Source organism: Pseudophryne corroboree, chromosome 2 (assembly GCF_028390025.1).
Source record: "Pseudophryne corroboree isolate aPseCor3 chromosome 2, aPseCor3.hap2, whole genome shotgun sequence".
Lineage (NCBI taxonomy): Eukaryota > Metazoa > Chordata > Amphibia > Anura > Myobatrachidae > Pseudophryne > Pseudophryne corroboree.
Window position 1 is genome coordinate 44,811,757 of NC_086445.1, and position 20,748 is coordinate 44,832,504.

Sequence of the window (20,748 nt, forward strand, 5' to 3'; positions counted from 1 at the left end):
AGCGCATTAATCATAAGTCAGTGTCAAGTTGTGAAACTTTGGGTAAGAGTGTAAGCAGTCCACTGACACCTAAATCCCTTCTTCCTCCTGTACCCAAGCCCATGCAAGCCACACCACCAACTCCCTCAACGTCAACTTCCTCCACAGTCAGGAATGTCAGTAGTCCTGCAGGCCATGTCACCGTCAAGACTGAGGAGTCCTCTCCTAACGCCTGCTGTTGCTGCCGCTGCTGTTGTTGCTGCTGGGAGTCAATCGTCATCCCAGAGGGGAAGTCGGAAGACCACTTGTACTACTTCAACTAAGCATTTGACTGTCCAACAGTCCTTTGTGAGGAAGATGAAATATGACAGCAGTCATCCTGTTGCAAAGCGGATAACTGAGGCCTTGACACTTATGTTGGTGTTAGATGGGCGTCCGGTATCCGCCATTAGTGCAGTGGGATTTAGACAATTGATGGAGGTATTGTGTCCCCGGTACCAAATCCCATCTAGGTTCCACTTCCCTAGGCAGGCAATACTGAGAATGTACAAAGACATCAGAAAAAGAGTCACCAGTGTCCTACAAAATACGGTTGTATCCAGTGTCGACTTAACCACGGACATGTGGACAAGTGGAACAGGGCAGACTAAGGACTATACGACTGTGACAGCCCACTGGGTATATGTATGGCCTCCCCCAGCAACAACAGCAGCGGCAACAGTAGCAGCATGTCGCAAATGCCAACTCGTTCCTAGGCAGGCTACGCTTTGTATCACCACTTTCCAGAATACGCACACAGCTGACAACCTCTTACAGAAACTGAGGAACATCATCGCAGAATGGCTTACCCCAATTAGACTTCCCTGGGGCTTTGTGATATTGGACAACGCCACCAATATTGTGTGTGCACTACATCTGGGCAAATTCCAGCACGTCCCATGTTTTGCACATACAATTAATTTGGTGGTGCAGAATTTTTAAAAAAATGACAGGGGTGTACAGGAGATGCTGTCGGTGGCCTGAAAATTTGCGGGCCACTTTCGAGATTCTGCCACCGCCTGCTGAAGACTGGAGCGCCAGCAAACACTGCTGAACCTGCCCTGCCATCATCTGAAGCAAGAGGTGGTAACGAGGTGGAAGTCAACCCTCTATATGCTTCAGAGGATGGAGGAGCAGCAAAAGGCCATTAAAGCCTATACATCCACCTACGATATAGGCAGGGCCGGATTAAGCCTTGGGGGGGCCCGGGGCACTTAAGACAACGAAGCCACCCGGTGGAAGGTGGGGGAGTGTATTTTAGGTTGTACAAACCCCTCAACATGACCCATTCCAGAAGGGACAAAATGCTCTCTACCTGGACTTCCCTCTTAATATATGATTGATGTCACCTGTGTTGAACTATTTAATTGATAAGAAAGGTGTTTCACCACAGGTGATTGCAATCATAACTTAAGATAGCATGTTATCCCTCCAGGACTGGGTCATGTTAGGATGTGTGGATTGTGTATATTAAATTTAATCCAATGGGGTATATTCGATTTAAACTAATAGTTGAATAATGCCAGGTTACATAGGACCCAGACACCCAGGCAGAGAGGAGGAGAAGCTGGGATCCCTTTGTCACTTACAGCTCTCTCCATCCTCCTATCTCTCCTCTGGTCGAAAAATGCAATCGGTAGCTAATAAAACCTGATACTCTGCCTGCAATACATACTACCCTGCTCGCATTCTCTACTGCCCTGCTTACATTCTGGCTGGTTCTGCTACTGCATGAGAGGGAAAGCTAGCGATGTAGGTGTGCTCTGGCTGGGGGGCCCCCTAACAAAGGGGGGCCCGGGGTACTGTATGCCCTGCGAGCCCCCCTTAATCTGGCTATGGATATAGGCAAAGGAGGGGGAATGCACCTGACTCAAGTGCAGTGGAGGATGATTTCTGTCTTGTGCAAGGTTCTCCAACCCTTCGAACTTGCCACACGTGAAGTCAGTACATACACTGCCAGCTTGAGTCAGGTCATTCCCCTCATCAGGCATTTGCAGAAGCAGGTGGAGAAATTGAAATGAGGAGCTAAGACGGAGCGATTACGCAAAGTATGAGGAACTTGTGGATGGAGCCCTTCATTCGCTTTGCCAAGATTCAAGGGTGGTCAATCTGTTGAAATCAGAGCACTACATTTTGGCCACCGTGCTCGATCCTAGGTTTAAAGCCTACGTTGTATTTCTCTTTCCGGCAGACACAAGTCTGCAAAGGTGCAAAGACCTCCAGGTGAGTAAATTGTCAACTCAAGCGGAACGTGACCCGTCAACAGCTCCTCTCCCGCCACTGGGGCTGCAAGGAAAAGGATAAGATTTCCTAGCCCACCCGCTGACGGTGATGCAGGGCAGTCAGGAGCGAGTGCTGACATCTGGTCCAGACTGAAGGACCTGCCAACGATTACTGACATGTCTACTGTCACTGTATATAATTCTGTCACAATTGAAAGAATGGTGGAAGATTATATGAGTGACCGCATCCAAGTAGGCATGTCAGACAGTCCATATGTATACTGGCAGGAAAAAGAGGCAATTTGGATGCCCTTGCACAAACTGGCTTTATTTTACTAAAGTTGCCCCCCCCCCCCCCCCCCTCCAGTGTGTACTCCGATAGAGTGTTTAATGCAGCCGGTCACCTTGTCAGCGATCGGTGTAGGAGGTTACTTCCATAAAATGTGGAGAAGATGATGTTCATCAAAATTAATTATAAATTCCTCCGGGAAGACCTGTACCAGCAATTGCCTCCAGAAAGTACAGAGGGACCTGTGATGGTGGATTCCAGTGGGGACGAATTAATACTCTGTGAGGAGAAGGATGTACACAGTGAAAGGGTTGAGGAATCAGAGGATGAGGATGAGGTTGACATCTTGCCTCTGTAGAGCCAGTTTGTGCAAGGAGAGAATGATTGCTTCTTTTTTTTGGTGTGGGCCCAAACCAACCAGTCATTTCAGCCACAGTCGTGTGGCAGACCCTGTTGCTGAAATGATTGGTTTGTTAAAGTGTGCATGTCCTGTTTATACAACATAAGGGTGGGTGGGAGGGCCAAATGACAATTCCATCTTGCACCTTTTTTTCTTCTTATCATCATGTGATGTTTGTGGACTATATTTTTAAAGTGCCATCTTGTCTGACACTTCCGTATATGTCCAGTGGTACTGCCATTTAATTCCAGTGATTTGGACATATAATTCCAGTGATTTTTCCATTTAATTCCAGTGATTTTGACGTATAATTCTAGTGATTTGGACATACAATCCCAGTGATTTTTAGATTTAATTTCAGTGATTTGGACGTATAATTCCAGTGATTTGGATGTATAATTACAGTGGGAATTGTTTGTGTCACTTGGCTTAGTCATACAGCTACCTCATTGCACCTCTTCGACATCTTTGCATGAGGTGCTGTTTGGGGCCTAGTTTTTGAAAAGTGCCACCCTGTCTGACACTGCCATATGAGTCCAGGGGTTCTGCTGTATTAGTCCTGGGGTACTGCCGTATAAGTCCACCAATTGCAGAATTTTTTTTAAATGACAGAGGCGTGCTGGAGATGCTGTCAGTGGACCGAAAAATTGCGGCCCACTCTCGACATTCAGCCACTGCGTGACACTACTAGATGGGGCAGGTGATTGTGTCGCTTAGCTTAGTCATACAGCAACCTCGGTGCACCTTTTTTTCTTTTTTCTTCTTTGTATCATGTGCTGTTTGTCACGTCTAGCAGAGTTTGAGGATCCGGCAGCTGAGATTTGCCCGAGGAGGTAGCAGGCTGTGAATGAACCAGATGAGGGGGCTGGATATAGTTCCTTCGCATGGGACACGGAGCAATGAAGAACGTAGGCGGGGTTTGAGAGTCTATGGAAAGTATTTATTATGAACAGGTAGAGAACCGAGGCTGGAGCACGATGGTTAAGACTAGTGATGCGCACCGGAAATTTTTCGGGTTTTGTGTTTTGGTTTTGGATTCGGTTCCGCGGCCATGTTTTGGATTCGGACGCGTTTTGGCAAAACCTCCCTGAAATTTTTTTGTCGGATTCGGGTGTGTTTTGGATTCGGGTGTTTTTTTACAAAAAACCCTCAAAAACAGCTTAAATCATAGAATTTGGGGGTCATTTTGATCCCATAGTATTATTAACCTCAATAACCATAATTTACACTCATTTTCAGTCTATTCTGAACACCTCACACCTTACAATATTATTTTTAGTCCTAAAATTTGCACCGAGGTCGCTGGATTGCTAAGCTAAGCGACACAAGTGGCCGACACAAACACCTGGCCCATCTAGGAGTGGTACTGCAGTGTCAGGCAGGATGGCACTTTAAAAAAATAGTCCCCAAACAGCACATGATGCAAAGAAAAAAAGAGGCGCACCAAGGTCGCTGTGTGACTAAGCTAAGCGACACAAGTGGCCGACACAAACACCGGGCCCATCTAGGAGTGGCACTGCAGTGTCAAACAGGATGGCACTTCAAAAAAATAGTCCCCAAACAGCACATGATGCAAAGAAAAAAAGAGGCGCAATGAGGTAGCTGTGTGACTAAGCTAAGCGACCCAAGTGGCCGACACAAACACCTGGCCCATCTAGAAGTGGCACTGCAGTGTCAGACAGGATGGCAGATTTTAAAAAAAATCCCCAAACAGCACATGATGCAAAGAAAAAAAGAGGCGCACCAAGGTCGCTGTGTGACTAAGCTAAGCGACACAAGTGGCCGACACAAACACCTGGCCCATCTAGGAGTGGCACTGCAGTGTCAGGCAGGATGGCACTTCAAAAAAATAGTCCCCAAACAGCACATGATGCAAAGAAAAAAAGAGGCGCACCAAGGTCGCTGTGTGACTAAGCTAAGCGACACAAGTGGCCGACACAAACACCTGGCCCATCTAGGAGTGGCACTGCAGTGTCAGACAGGATGGCACTTAAAAAAAATAGTCCCCAAATAGCACATGATGCAAAGAAAAAAAGAGGCGCAATGAGGTAGCTGTGTGACTAAGCTAAGCGACCCAAGTGGCCGACACAAACACCTGGCCCATCTAGAAGTGGCACTGCAGTGTGAGACAGGATGGCAGATTTAAAAAAAATCCCCAAACAGCACATGATGCAAAGAAAAAAAGAGGCGCACCAAGGTCGCTGTGTGACTAAGCTAAGCGACACAAGTGGCCGACACAAACACCTGGCCCATCTAGGAGTGGCACTGCAGTGTCAGGCAGGATGGCACTTCAAAAAAATAGTCCCCAAACAGCACATGATGCAAAGAAAAAAAGAGGCGCACCAAGGTCGCTGTGTGACTAAGCTAAGCGACACAAGTGGCCGACACAAACACCTGGCCCATCAAGGAGTGGCACTGCAGTGTCAGGCAGGATGGCACTTCAAAAAAATAGTCCCCAAACAGCACAAGATGCAAAGAAAAAAGGAGGCGCACCAAGGTCGCTGTGTGACTAAGCTAAGCGACACAAGTGGCCGACACAAACACAAGGCCCATCTAGGAGTGGCACTGCAGTGTCAGGCAGGATGGCACTTCCAAAAAATTGTCCCCAAACAGCACATGATGCAAAGAAAAAAAGAGGCGCACCAAGGTCGCTGTGAGACTAAGCTAAGCGACACAAGTGGCCGACACAAACACCTGGCCCATCTAGGAGTGGCACTGCAGTGTCAGACAGGATGGCAGATTTAAAAAATAGTCCCCAAACAGCACATGATGCAAAGAAAAAAAAGAGGCGCACAAAGGTCGCTGTGTGACTAAGCTAAGCGACACAAGTGGCCAACACAAATACCTGGCCCATCTAGGAGTGGCACTGCAGTGTCAGGCAGGATGGCACTTCAAAAAAATAGTCCCCAAACAGCACATGATGCAAAGAAAAAAAAAGAGGCGCACCAAGGTTGCTGTGTGACTAAGCTAAGCGACACAAGTGGCCGACACAAACACCTGGCCCATCTAGGAGTGGCACTGCAGTTTTCTAGCAAGAGGATGAGTGCTTCCATCCTCATGTGAATCTGAACCACTATCCATGAACATAGGCCAGGGCCTCAGCCGTTCCTTGCCACTTCGTGCCGTAAATGGCATATTGGCAATGTTACGCTTCTCATCAGACGCTTTCAATTTTGATTTTTGGGTCATTTTACTGAACTTTTGTTGTTTGGATTTTACATGCTCTCTACTATGACATTGGGCATCGGCCTTGGCAGACGACGTTGATGGCATTTCATCGTCTTGGCCATGACTAGTGGCAGCAGCTTCAGCATGAGGTGGAAGTGGATCTTGATCTTTCCCTATTTTAACCTCCACATTTTTGTTCTCCATTTTTTAATGTGTGGAATTATATGCCAGTATCAATAGCAATGGCCTACTACAATATATACTGCGCACAACTGAAATGCACCACAGGTATGGATGGATAGTATACTTGACGACACAGAGGTAGGTAGAGCAGTGGCCTTCCGTACCGTACTGCTATATATACTGGTGGTCACTGTCAGCAAACTGCAAAACTAAAATGCACCACAGGTATAGAATCTAGATGGATAGTATACTTGACGACACAGAGGTAGGTAGAGCAGTGGCCTTCAGTACCGTACTGCTATATATACTGGTGGTCACTGTCAGCAAACTGCAAAACTAAAATGCACCACAGGTATAGAATCTAGATGGATAGTATACTTGACAACTCAGAGGTAGGTAGAGCAGTGGCCTTCCATACCGTACTGCTATATATACTGGTGGTCACTGTCAGCAAAACTCTGCACTGTACTCCTCCTATATAATACTAGAGATGAGCGGGTTCGGTTCCTCGGAATCCGAACCCGCCCGAACTTCAGTTTTTTTTACACGGGTCCGAGCGACTCGGATCTTCCCGCCTTGCTCGGTTAACCCGAGCGCGCCCGAACGTCATCATCACGCTGTCGGATTCTCGCGAGGCTCGGATTCTATCGCGAGACTCGGATTCTATATAAGGAGCCGCGCGTCGCCGCCATTTTCACACGTGCATTGAGATTGATAGGGAGAGGACGTGGCTGGCGTCCTCTCCGTTTAGAAATAGATAGGAGAGTGAGAGTGAGACACTTCATTTACTGGAGCTTAGGAGGAGTACTCAGAGAGTGCAGAATTTTGCTGATAGTAGTTAGTTAGTTATACTAGTGACTGACCAGTGAGACCACCAGTGCAGTTTTATTATTATTTAATATAATCCGTTCTCTGCCTGAAAAAAACGATACACAGTGACTCAGTCACATACCATATCTGTGCTCAGCCCAGTGTGCTGCATCATCTATGTATAATATCTGACTGTGCTCACACAGCTTAATTGTGGGGGAGACTGGGGAGCAGTTATAGGTTATAGCAGGAGCCAGGAGTACATATTAAGCAGTGCACACTTTTGCTGCCAGAGTGCCACTGCCAGTGTGACTGACCAGTGACCTGACCACACTGACCACCAGTATATTGTGATTGTCTGCCTGAAAAAGTTAAACACTCGTCGTGTGACTTGTGTGGTGTTTTTTTATTCTATAAAAAACTCATTCTGCTGACAGACAGTGTCCAGCAGGTCCGTCATTATATAATATATACCTGTCCGGCTGCAGTAGTGATATATATATATATTTTTTATATCATTATTTATCATCCAGTCTATACTAGCAGCAGACACAGTACGGTAGTTCACGGCTGTAGCTACCTCTGTGTCGGCACTCGGCAGTCCATCCATAATTGTATACCACCTACCCGTGGTTTTTTTTTTCTTTCTTCTTTATACATACTACATCTCATTATCATCCAGTCTATGTTAGCAGCAGACACAGTACAGTACGGTAGTCCACGGCTGTAGCTATCTCTGTGTCGGCACTCGGCAGTCCATCCATAATTGTATACCACCTACCCGTGGTTTTTTTTTTCTTTCTTCTTTATACATACTACATCTCATTATCAACCAGTCTATATTAGCAGCAGACACAGTACGGTAGTCCACGGCTGTAGCTACCTCTGTGTCGGCACTCGGCAGTCCATCCATAATTGTATACCACCTACCCGTGGTTTTTTTCTTCTTTCTTCTTTATACATACTACATCTCATTATCAACCAGTCTATATTAGCAGCAGACACAGTACGGTAGTCCACGGCTGTAGCTACCTCTGTGTCGGCACTCGGCAGTCCATCCATAATTGTATACCACCTACCCGTGGTTTTTTTTTCTTTCTTCTTTATACATACTACATCTCATTATCAACCAGTCTATATTAGCAGCAGACACAGTACAGTACGGTAGTCCATGGCTGTAGCTATCTCTGTGTCGGCACTCGGCAGTCCATCCATAATTGTATACCACCTACCCGTGGTTTTTTCTTTCTTTCTTCTTTATACATACTACATCTCATTATCAACCAGTCTATATTAGCAGCAGACACAGTACAGTACGGTAGTCCACGGCTGTAGCTACCTCTGTGTCGGCACTCGGCAGTCCATCCATAATTGTATACCACCTACCCGTGGTTTTTTTTTCTTTCTTCTTTATACATACTACATCTCAATATCAACCAGTCTATATTAGCAGCAGACACAGTACAGTACGGTAGTCCACGGCTGTAGCTACCTCTGTGTCGGCACTCGGCAGTCCATCCATAATTGTATACCACCTACCCGTGGTTTTTTTTTTCTTTCTTCTTTATACATACTACATCTCATTATCAACCAGTCTATATTAGCAGCAGACACAGTACGGTAGTTCACGGCTGTAGCTACCTCTGTGTCGGCACTCGGCAGTCCATCCATAATTGTATACCACCTACCCGTGGTTTTTTTTTCTTTCTTCTTTATACATACTACATCTCATTATCAACCAGTCTATATTAGCAGCAGACACAGTACAGTACGGTAGTCCACGGCTGTAGCTACCTCTGTGTCGGCACTCGGCAGTCCATCCATAATTGTATACCACCTACCCGTGGTTTTTTTTTTCTTTCTTCTTTATACATACTACATCTCATTATCATCCAGTCTATATTAGCAGCAGACACAGTACAGTACGGTAGTCCACGGCTGTAGCTATCTCTGTGTCGGCACTCGGCAGTCCATCCATAATTGTATACCACCTACCCGTGGTTTTTTTTTTCTTTCTTCTTTATACATACTACATCTCATTATCATCCAGTCTATATTAGCAGCAGACACAGTACAGTACGGTAGTCCACGGCTGTAGCTATCTCTGTGTCGGCACTTGGCAGTCCATCCATAATTGTATACCACCTACCCGTGGTTTTTTTTTTCTTTCTTCTTTATACATACTACATCTCATTATCAACCAGTCTATATTAGCAGCAGACACAGTACAGTACGGTAGTCCACGGCTGTAGCTACCTCTGTGTCGGCACTCGGCAGTCCATCCATAATTGTATACCACCTACCCGTGTTTTTTTTTTTCTTTCTTCTTTATACATACTACATCTCATTATCAACCAGTCTATATTAGCAGCAGACACAGTACGGTAGTTCACGGCTGTAGCTACCTCTGTGTGGGCACTCGGCAGTCCATCCATAATTGTATACTAGTATCCATCCATCTCCATTGTTTACCTGAGGTGCCTTTTAGTTGTGCCTATTAAAATATGGAGAACAAAAATGTTGAGGTTCCAAAATTAGGGAAAGATCAAGATCCACTTCCACCTCGTGCTGAAGCTGCTGCCACTAGTCATGGCCGAGACGATGAAATGCCAGCAACGTCGTCTGCCAAGGCCGATGCCCAATGTCATAGTACAGAGCATGTCAAATCCAAAACACCAAATATCAGTAAAAAAAGGACTCCAAAACCTAAAATAAAATTGTCGGAGGAGAAGCGTAAACTTGCCAATATGCCATTTACCACACGGAGTGGCAAGGAACGGCTGAGGCCCTGGCCTATGTTCATGGCTAGTGGTTCAGCTTCACATGAGGATGGAAGCACTCAGCCTCTCGCTAGAAAACTGAAAAGACTCAAGCTGGCAAAAGCACCGCAAAGAACTGTGCGTTCTTCGAAATCCCAAATCCACAAGGAGAGTCCAATTGTGTCGGTTGCGATGCCTGACCTTCCCAACACTGGACGTGAAGAGCATGCGCCTTCCACCATTTGCACGCCCCCTGCAAGTGCTGGAAGGAGCACCCGCAGTCCAGTTCCTGATAGTCAGATTGAAGATGTCAGTGTTGAAGTACACCAGGATGAGGAGGATATGGGTGTTGCTGGCGCTGGGGAGGAAATTGACCAGGAGGATTCTGATAGTGAGGTGGTTTGTTTAAGTCAGGCACCCGGGGAGACACCTGTTGTCCGTGGGAGGAATATGGCCACTGACATGCCTGGTGAAAATACCAAAAAAATCAGCTCTTCGGTGTGGAAGTATTTCAACAGAAATGCAGACAACAGGTGTCAAGCCGTGTGTTGCCTTTGTCAAGCTGTAATAAGTAGGGGTAAGGACGTTAACCACCTCGGAACATCCTCCCTTATACGTCACCTGCAGCGCATTCATAATAAGTCAGTGACAAGTTCAAAAACTTTGGGCGACAGCGGAAGCAGTCCACTGACCAGTAAATCCCTTCCTCTTGTAACCAAGCTCACGCAAACCACCCCACCAACTCCCTCAGTGTCAATTTCCTCCTTCCCCAGGAATGCCAATAGTCCTGCAGGCCATGTCACTGGCAATTCTGACGAGTCCTCTCCTGCCTGGGATTCCTCCGATGCATCCTTGCGTGTAACGCCTACTGCTGCTGGCGCTGCTGTTGTTGCTGCTGGGAGTCGATGGTCATCCCAGAGGGGAAGTCGTAAGCCCACTTGTACTACTTCCAGTAAGCAATTGACTGTTCAACAGTCCTTTGCGAGGAAGATGAAATATCACAGCAGTCATCCTGCTGCAAAGCGGATAACTGAGGCCTTGACAACTATGTTGGTGTTAGACGTGCGTCCGGTATCCGCCGTTAGTTCACAGGGAACTAGACAATTTATTGAGGCAGTGTGCCCCCGTTACCAAATACCATCTAGGTTCCACTTCTCTAGGCAGGCGATACCGAGAATGTACACGGACGTCAGAAAAAGACTCACCAGTGTCCTAAAAAATGCAGTTGTACCCAATGTCCACTTAACCACGGACATGTGGACAAGTGGAGCAGGGCAGGGTCAGGACTATATGACTGTGACAGCCCACAGGGTAGATGTATGGACTCCCGCCGCAAGAACAGCAGCGGCGGCACCAGTAGCAGCATCTCGCAAACGCCAACTCTTTCCTAGGCAGGCTACGCTTTGTATCACCGCTTTCCAGAATACGCACACAGCTGAAAACCTCTTACGGCAACTGAGGAAGATCATCGCGGAATGGCTTACCCCAATTGGACTCTCCTGTGGATTTGTGGCATCGGACAACGCCAGCAATATTGTGTGTGCATTAAATATGGGCAAATTCCAGCACGTCCCATGTTTTGCACATACCTTGAATTTGGTGGTGCAGAATTTTTTAAAAAACGACAGGGGCGTGCAAGAGATGCTGTCGGTGGCCAGAAGAATTGCGGGACACTTTCGGCATACAGGCACCACGTACAGAAGACTGGAGCACCACCAAAAACTACTGAACCTGCCCTGCCATCATCTGAAGCTAGAAGTGGTAACGAGGTGGAATTCAACCCTCTATATGCTTCAGAGGTTGGAGGAGCAGCAAAAGGCCATTCAAGCCTATACAATTGAGCACGATATAGGAGGTGGAATGCACCTGTCTCAAGCGCAGTGGAGAATGATTTCAACGTTGTGCAAGGTTCTGATGCCCTTTGAACTTGCCACACGTGAAGTCAGTTCAGACACTGCCAGCCTGAGTCAGGTCATTCCCCTCATCAGGCTTTTGCAGAAGAAGCTGGAGACATTGAAGGAGGAGCTAACACGGAGCGATTCCGCTAGGCATGTGGGACTTGTGGATGGAGCCCTTAATTCGCTTAACAAGGATTCACGGGTGGTCAATCTGTTGAAATCAGAGCACTACATTTTGGCCACCGTGCTCGATCCTAGATTTAAAGCCTACCTTGGATCTCTCTTTCCGGCAGACACAAGTCTGCTGGGGTTGAAAGACCTGCTGGTGAGAAAATTGTCAAGTCAAGCGGAACGCGACCTGTCAACATCTCCTCCTTCACATTCTCCCGCAACTGGGGGTGCGAGGAAAAGGCTCAGAATTCCGAGCCCACCCGCTGGCGGTGATGCAGGGCAGTCTGGAGCGACTGCTGATGCTGACATCTGGTCCGGACTGAAGGACCTGACAACGATTACGGACATGTCGTCTACTGTCACTGCATATGATTCTCTCAACATTGAAAGAATGGTGGAGGATTATATGAGTGACCGCATCCAAGTAGGCACGTCACACAGTCCGTACTTATACTGGCTGGAAAAAGAGGCAATTTGGAGGCCCTTGCACAAACTGGCTTTATTCTACCTAAGTTGCCCTCCCACAAGTGTGTACTCCGAAAGAGTGTTTAGTGCCGCCGCTCACCTTGTCAGCAATCGGCGTACGAGGTTACATCCAGAAAATGTGGAGAAGATGATGTTCATTAAAATGAATTATAATCAATTCCTCCGCGGAGACATTGACCAGCAGCAATTGCCTCCACAAAGTACACAGGGAGCTGAGATGGTGGATTACAGTGGGGACGAATTGATAATCTGTGAGGAGGGGGATGTACACGGTGATATATCAGAGGATGATGATGAGGTGGACATCTTGCCTCTGTAGAGCCAGTTTGTGCAAGGAGAGATTAATTGCTTCTTTTTTGGTGGGGGTCCAAACCAACCCGTCATATCAGTCACAGTCGTGTGGCAGACCCTGTCACTGAAATGATGGGTTGGTTAAAGTGTGCATGTCCTGTTTATACAACATAAGGGTGGGTGGGAGGGCCCAAGGACAATTCCATCTTGCACCTCTTTTTTCTTTAATTTTTCTTTGCGTCATGTGCTGTTTGGGGAGTGTTTTTTGGAAGGGCCATCCTGCGTGACACTGCAGTGCCACTCCTAGATGGGCCCGGTGTTTGTGTCGGCCACTAGGGTCGCTTATCTTACTCACACAGCTACCTCATTGCGCCTCTTTTTTTCTTTGCGTCATGTGCTGTTTGGGGAGTGTTTTTTGGAAGGGCCATCCTGCGTGACACTGCAGTGCCACTCCTAGATGGGCCCGGTGTTTGTGTCGGCCACTAGGGTCGCTTATCTTACTCACACAGCTACCTCATTGCGCCTCTTTTTTTCTTTGCGTCATGTGCTGTTTGGGGAGGTTTTTTTTGGAAGGGACATCCTGCGTGACACTGCAGTGCCACTCCTAGATGGGCCCGGTGTTTGTGTCGGCCACTAGGGTCGCTTATCTTACTCACACAGCTACCTCATTGCGCCTCTTTTTTTCTTTGCGTCATGTGCTGTTTGGGGAGGGTTTTTTGGAAGGGCCATCCTGCGTGACACTGCAGTGCCACTCCTAGATGGGCCCGGTGTTTGTGTCGGCCACTAGGGTCGCTTATCTTACTCACACAGCTACCTCATTGCGCCTCTTTTTTTCTTTGCGTCATGTGCTGTTTGGGGAGTGTTTTTTGGAAGGGCCATCCTGTCTGACACTGCAGTGCCACTCCTAGATGGGCCCGGTGTTTGTGTCGGCCACTAGGGTCGCTTATCTTAATCACACAGCTACCTCATTGCGCCTCTTTTTTTCTTTGCGTCATGTGCTGTTTGGGGAGGGTTTTTTGGAAGGGACATCCTGCGTGACACTGCAGTGCCACTCCTAGATGGGCCCGGTGTTTGTGTCGGCCACTAGGGTCGCTTATCTTACTCACACAGCTACCTCATTGCGCCTCTTTTTTTCTTTGCGTCATGTGCTGTTTGGGGAGGGTTTTTTGGAAGGGACATCCTGCGTGACACTGCAGTGCCACTCCTAGATGGGCCCGGTGTTTGTGTCGGCCACTAGGGTCGCTTATCTTACTCACACAGCTACCTCATTGCGCCTCTTTTTTTCTTTGCGTCATGTGCTGTTTAGGGAGGGTTTTTTGGAAGGAACATCCTGCGTGACACTGCAGTGCCACTCCTAGATGGGCCCGGTGTTTGTGTCGGCCACTAGGGTCGCTTATCTTACTCACACAGCTACCTCATTGCGCCTCTTTTTTTCTTTGCGTCATGTGCTGTTTGGGGAGGGTTTTTTGGAAGGGACATCCTGGGTGACACTGCAGTGCCACTCCTAGATGGGCCCGGTGTTTGTGTCGGCCACTAGGGTCGCTTATCTTACTCACACAGCTACCTCATTGCGCCTCTTTTTTTCTTTGCGTCATGTGCTGTTTGGGGAGGGTTTTTTGGAAGGGACATCCTGCGTGACACTGCAGTGCCACTCCTAGATGGGCCCGGTGTTTGTGTCGGCCACTAGGGTCGCTTATCTTACTCACACAGCTACCTCATTGCGCCTCTTTTTTTCTTTGCGTCATGTGCTGTTTGGGGAGGGTTTTTTGGAAGGGACATCCTGCGTGACACTGCAGTGCCACTCCTAGATGGGCCCGGTGTTTGTGTCGGCCACTAGGGTCGCTTATCTTACTCACACAGCTACCTCATTGCGCCTCTTTTTTTCTTTGCGTCATGTGCTGTTTGGGGAGGGTTTTTTGGAAGGGACATCCTGCGTGACACTGCAGTGCCACTCCTAGATGGGCCCGGTGTTTGTGTCGGCCACTAGGGTCGCTTAGCTTAGTCATCCAGCGACCTCGGTGCAAATTTTAGGACTAAAAATAATATTGTGAGGTGTGAGGTATTCAGAATAGACTGAAAATGAGTGGAAATGATGGTTTTTGAGGTTAATAATACTTTGGGATCAAAATGACCCCCAAATTCTATGATTTAAGCTGTTTTTTAGGTTTTTTGGAAAAAAACACCCGAATCCAAAACACACCCGAATCCGACAAAAAAAATTTGGTTAGGTTTTGCCAAAACGCGGTCGAACCCAAAACACGGCCGCGGAACCGAACCCAAAACCAAAACACAAAACCCAAAAAATTTCCGGCGCTCATCTCTATATAATACTGCTGGTCCCCAGTACCCACAATAAAGCAATGTGAGCACAGATATATGTAGCACACTGAGCACAGATATGGAGCGTTTTTCAGGCAGAGAACGGATAAAACTGGTGGTCACTGATCAGCAAAACTCTGCACTGTACTCCTCCTATATAATACTGCTGGTCCCCAGTCCCCACAATAAAGCAGTGTGAGCACAGATATATGCAGCACACTGAGCACAGATATGGAGTGTTTTTCAGGCAGAGAACGTATAAAACTGGTGGTCACTGATCAGCAAAACTCTGCACTGTACTCCTCCTATATAATACAGCTGCTCCCCAGTCCCCACAATTAAGCAATAAGCACAAATATTTGCATCAACATTAATAAACGGAGAGGACACCAGCCACGTCCTCTCCCTAACATTTCCAATGCACGAGTGAAAATGGCGGCGACGCGCGGCTCCTTATATAGAATCCGAATCTCGCGAGAATCCGACAGCGGGATGATGACGTTCGGGCGCGCTCGGGTTAACCGAGCCATACGGGAGAATCCGAGTATGCCTCGGACCCGTGTAAAAAGGGTGAAGTTTGGGGGGGTTCGGTTTCCGAGGAACCGAACCCGCTCATCACTAGTTAAGACGTGGCTGGAGGCAAAGAACTGTGGACTGTGATTTGAAAGACGAGACTGTAGATGATGAACTGTGGAACTGTGGATGATGGTTGAAGACGTGGCTGGAGACAAGGACTGTGGACTGTGCTTTGGAAAACCAGGCTGAAGATAATAATCTGCAGGCGGTGGTCGGTGGTACAAAGGCGTGGCTGGTGAAGGAGATCTGTGGAATGTGGCTTGAAAGACGAGGCAGAAGACCCGGAGCCGACTGTGCCCAAAAAGTCTTACTGGACCGGGTTTTCCAGGGGTGCTTCCACAGGCAGTAGCAGGGTAGAAACGGCAGGGCTGCAGCAGCAACAGAGAACCGACCAAGCAGGATCAGGAGGAACCAGAATACAGCAGGAATCCTGGGAGCACAGGCTAAAGCACCTACAACAGGGTTGTAACTTGAAGCACTGGCATCCCTGTCCTAAACCATCTCCCTTTTATAGGGAGAGCTTCCCCTGGATTGGCTGGAAGTGACTGGAAACAGGAACTATGCTCAAAACTTGGTCTCCAACATGGCGGTGCCCAGTAATGCAGACCTTTTTGCAAAGCCACATTGCTCACTGCCCCTGGTCTCCTAGCAACGGCTCAGCAAGAGCGACCCACTGTAGCGACATCCCGCCGCCACGAGCGGACCCCCTCACCGCCGCTACTGCTGCACACGGATCTGGCACAGCAGCCCACCTCCGCCGCTGCCCGCACATCGCCAAGGAAGCCAGCCCCGCGGCCCCAGCGTACCGCTAAGACTCCGGACGCTGACACTGTTTGGGGTCTTTTTTTGATTCTGCCCTCCTGTCTGCCACTGCAGTGCCACTCCTAGATGGGCCAATTGTTTGTGTCGCTTAGTCATACAGCTACCTCATTGCACCTCTTCTACATCCTTGCATGAGGTGCTGTTTGGGGCCTAGTTTTTGAAAAGTGCCATCCTGTCTGACACTGCAGTTCCACTCCTAGATGGGCCAGGTTTTGTGCTGCACACTTGTGTCGCTTAGCTTAGTCATACAGCTACCTCATTGCACCTCTTCTACATCTTTGCATGTGGTGTTTGCGGCCTAGTTTTTGAAAAGTGCCATCCTGTCTGACACTGCAGTTCCACTCCTAGATGGGCCAGGTTTTATGCTGCACACTTGTGTCGCTTAGCTTAGTCATACAGCTACCTCATTGCACCTCTTCTACATCTTTGCATGTGGTGTTTGCGGCCTAGTTTTTGAAAAGTGCCATCCTGTCTGACACTGCAGTTCCACTCCTAGATTGGCCAGGTGTTTGTGCCGCACACTTGTGTCGCTTAGCATGGCCATCCAGCTACCTAATTGCACCTCTTTTTCTTCTTTGCATCATGTGCTGTTTAGGGACTAGTTTTTGAATAGTGTCATCTTGTCTGCAACTGCAGTGCCACTCCTAGATGGGCCAGGTGTTTGTGCTGCACACTTGTGTCGCTTAGCTTAGTCATACAGCCACCTCGGTGCAACTTTTACGCCTAAAAACAATATTGTGAGGTGTGAGGTGTTCAAAATAGACTGGAAATAAGTGGAAGTGAATGCTATTGAGGTTAATAATACCGTAGGAGCAAAATGACCCCCAAATTGTGTGATTTTAGCTGTTTTTATGTTTTTTTTTCCAAAAATCATCCAGATTCAAAACCAAAAACCTGAAAGGGTGGTTTTGGCAAAACCAAGCCAAAACCAAAACACGAAAATGGAATTAGAACCAAAACCAAGCAGTTTTTTGCAGCGCTGCGATCAGATAGTCGCCGCCTACTGGGGAGTGTATTTTAGCTGTGCAAGTGTGCGAACACCTGTGCAGCAGAGAGGTACAAAAAGATCTTGTGTAGTTTGAGTTGCCCAGGACTTACTCAGCCGCTGCGATCACTTCAGCCTGTCCGGGACCGGAATTGACGTCAGACACCCGCCCTACAAATGCTTGGACACGCCTGCGTTTTTCCAACCACTCCCAGAAAACGGTCAGTTGACACCTATAAACGCCCTCTTCCTGTCAATATCCTTGCGATCGGCTGTGTGAATGGATTCTTCGCAAAACCCATCGCACAGCAATGATCCGCTTTGTACCCATGCCGTGCACCAGCGCATTGCTGTTCATACACATGCGCAGTACTGACCTGATCGCAGCGCAGTGAAAAAAGCTAGCGTGTGATCAGGTCTGAATGACCCCCTATAGCTACATGTGCCCAGCGTGACTTCAATGTGTCTGTTTGTTTGCAAGCTGCTTCAATGCCTGCATGTACCCTGCGGAGTGTCTTTGTGCAAGCTGCTGTAATAGCTGTAACCAGCGTGACTCCTAGCGTCTCAACTCCGCATTTAGAAGCTGCTGTGATGGCTACATGCGCCCAGCGTGTCTCCCAGGGATGACATCATCTTCCTATGCCCCGGAAGCACCAATCAGCATCTCAGAGTGTTACTCGGGTCTGAAAACATGGGTAATGACCGTTTCCACTGCACAATTACCCGGGTCATTACCGTGTTCAACCCAGGTAGCTACCCGGGTAGGATTCCAGGGTCACTCAACCCGTGTTGAGCCGTTTCCACTTACTAAAAACTAGAGATGAGCGGGTTCGGTTTCTCTGAATCCGAACCCGCCAGAACTTCATGTTTTTTTTCACGGGTCCAAGCGACTCGGATCTTCCCGCCTTGCTCGGTTAACCCGAGCGCGCCCGAACGTCATCATGACGCTGTCGGATTCTCGCGAGGCTCGGATTCTATCGCGAGACTCGGATTCTATATAAGGAGCCGCGCGTCGCCGCCATTTTCACACGTGCATTGAGATTGATAGGGAGAGGACGTGGCTGGCGTCCTCTCCATTTAGATTATAAGAGACTGAGAGAGATTTACTGGAGCTGACTAGGAGGAGTACTGTTACTGTAGAAGTGTAGAGACTGAGTGGAGAGAGTTTACTAGTGAGGACAGTGCAGTTTACTTTATAATCCGTTCTCTGCCTGAAAAAAGCGATACACAGCACACAGTGACTCAGTCACATACCATATCTGTGTGCACTGCTCAGGCTCAGGCCAGTGTGCTGCATCATCTATTATCTATATATAATATTATATATATCTGTCTGACTGCTCAGCTCACACAGCTTATAATTGTGGGGGAGACTGGGGAGCACTACTGCAGTGCCAGTTATAGGTTATAGCAGGAGCCAGGAGTACATAATATATTATATAGTGAGTGACCACCAGACACACAGTGCAGTTTATTTAATATATCCGTTCTCTGCCTGAAAAAAGCGATACACACAGTGACTCAGTCAGTCACATACCATATCTGTGTGCACTGCTCAGGCTCAGGCCAGTGTGCTGCATCATCTATATATATTATATATCTGTCTGACTGCTCAGCTCACACAGCTTATAATTGTGGGGGAGACTGGGGAGCACTACTGCAGTGCCAGTTATAGGTTATAGCAGGAGCCAGGAGTACATAATATTATATTAAAATTAAACAGTGCACACTTTTGCTGCAGGAGTGCCACTGCCAGTGTGACTAGTGACCAGTGACCTGACCACCAGTATATATAATATTAGTAGTATACTATCTCTTTATCAACCAGTCTATATTAGCAGCAGACACAGTACAGTGCGGTAGTTCACGGCTGTGGCTACCTCTGTGTCGGCACTCGGCAGCCCGTCCATAATTGTATATACCACCTAACCGTGGTTTTTTTTTCTTTCTTTATACATACATACTAGTTACGAGTATACTATCTCTTTATCAACCAGTCTATATTAGCAGCAGACACAGTACAGTGCGGTAGTTCACGGCTGTGGCTACCTCTGTGTCGGCACTCGGCAGCCCTTCCATAATTGTATATACCACCTAACCGTGGTTTTTTTTTCTTTCTTTATACATACATACTAGTTACGAGTGTACTATCTCTTTATCAACCAGTCTATATATTAGCAGCAGACACAGTACAGTGCGGTAGTTCACGGCGGTGGCTACCTCTGTGTCGGCACTCGGCAGCCCGTCCATAATTGTATATACCACCTAACCGTGGTTTTTTTTTCTTTCTTTATACATACATACTAGTTACGAGTATACTATCTCTTTATCAACCAGTCTATATTAGCAGCAGACACAGTACAGTGCGGTAGTTCACGGCTGTGGCTACCTCTGTGTCGGCACTCGGCAGCCCGTCCATAATTGTATATACCACCTAACCGTGGTTTTTTTTTTCTTTCTTTATACATACATACTAGTTACGAGTATACTATCTCTTTATCAACCAGTCTATATATTAGCAGCAGACACAGTACAGTGCGGTAGTTCATGGCTGTGGCTACCTCTGTGTCGGCACTCGGCAGCCCGTCCATAATTGTATATACCACCTAACCGTGGTTTTTTTTTCTTTCTTTATACATACATACTAGTTACGAGTATACTATCTCTTTATCAACCAGTCTATATTAGCAGCAGACACAGTACAGTGCGGTAGTTCACGGCTGTGGCTACCTCTGTGTCGGCACTCGGCAGCCCGTCCATAATTGTATATACCACCTAACCGTGGTTTTTTTTTCTTTCTTTATACATACATACTAGTTACGAGTATACTATCTCTTTATCAACCAGTCTATATATTAGCAGCAGACACAGTACAGTGCGGTAGTTCACGGCTGTGGCTACCTCTGTGTCGGCACTCGGCAGCCCGTCCATAATTGTATATACCACCTAACCGTGGTTTTTTTTTCTTTCTTTATACATACATACTAGTTACGAGTATACTATCTCTTTATCAACCAGTCTATATATTAGCAGCAGACACAGTACAGTGCGGTAGTTCACGGCTGTGGCTACCTCTGTGTCGGCACTCGGCAGCCCGTCCATAATTGTATATACCACCTAACCGTGGTTTTTTTTTCTTTCTTTATACATACATACTAGTTACGAGTATACTATCTCTTTATCAACCAGTCTATATATTAGCAGCAGACACAGTACAGTGCGGTAGTTCGCGGCTGTGGCTACCTCTGTGTCGGCACTCGGCAGCCCGTCCATAATTGTATATACCACCTAACCGTGGTTTTTTTTTCTTTCTTTATACATACATACTAGTTACGAGTATACTATCTCTTT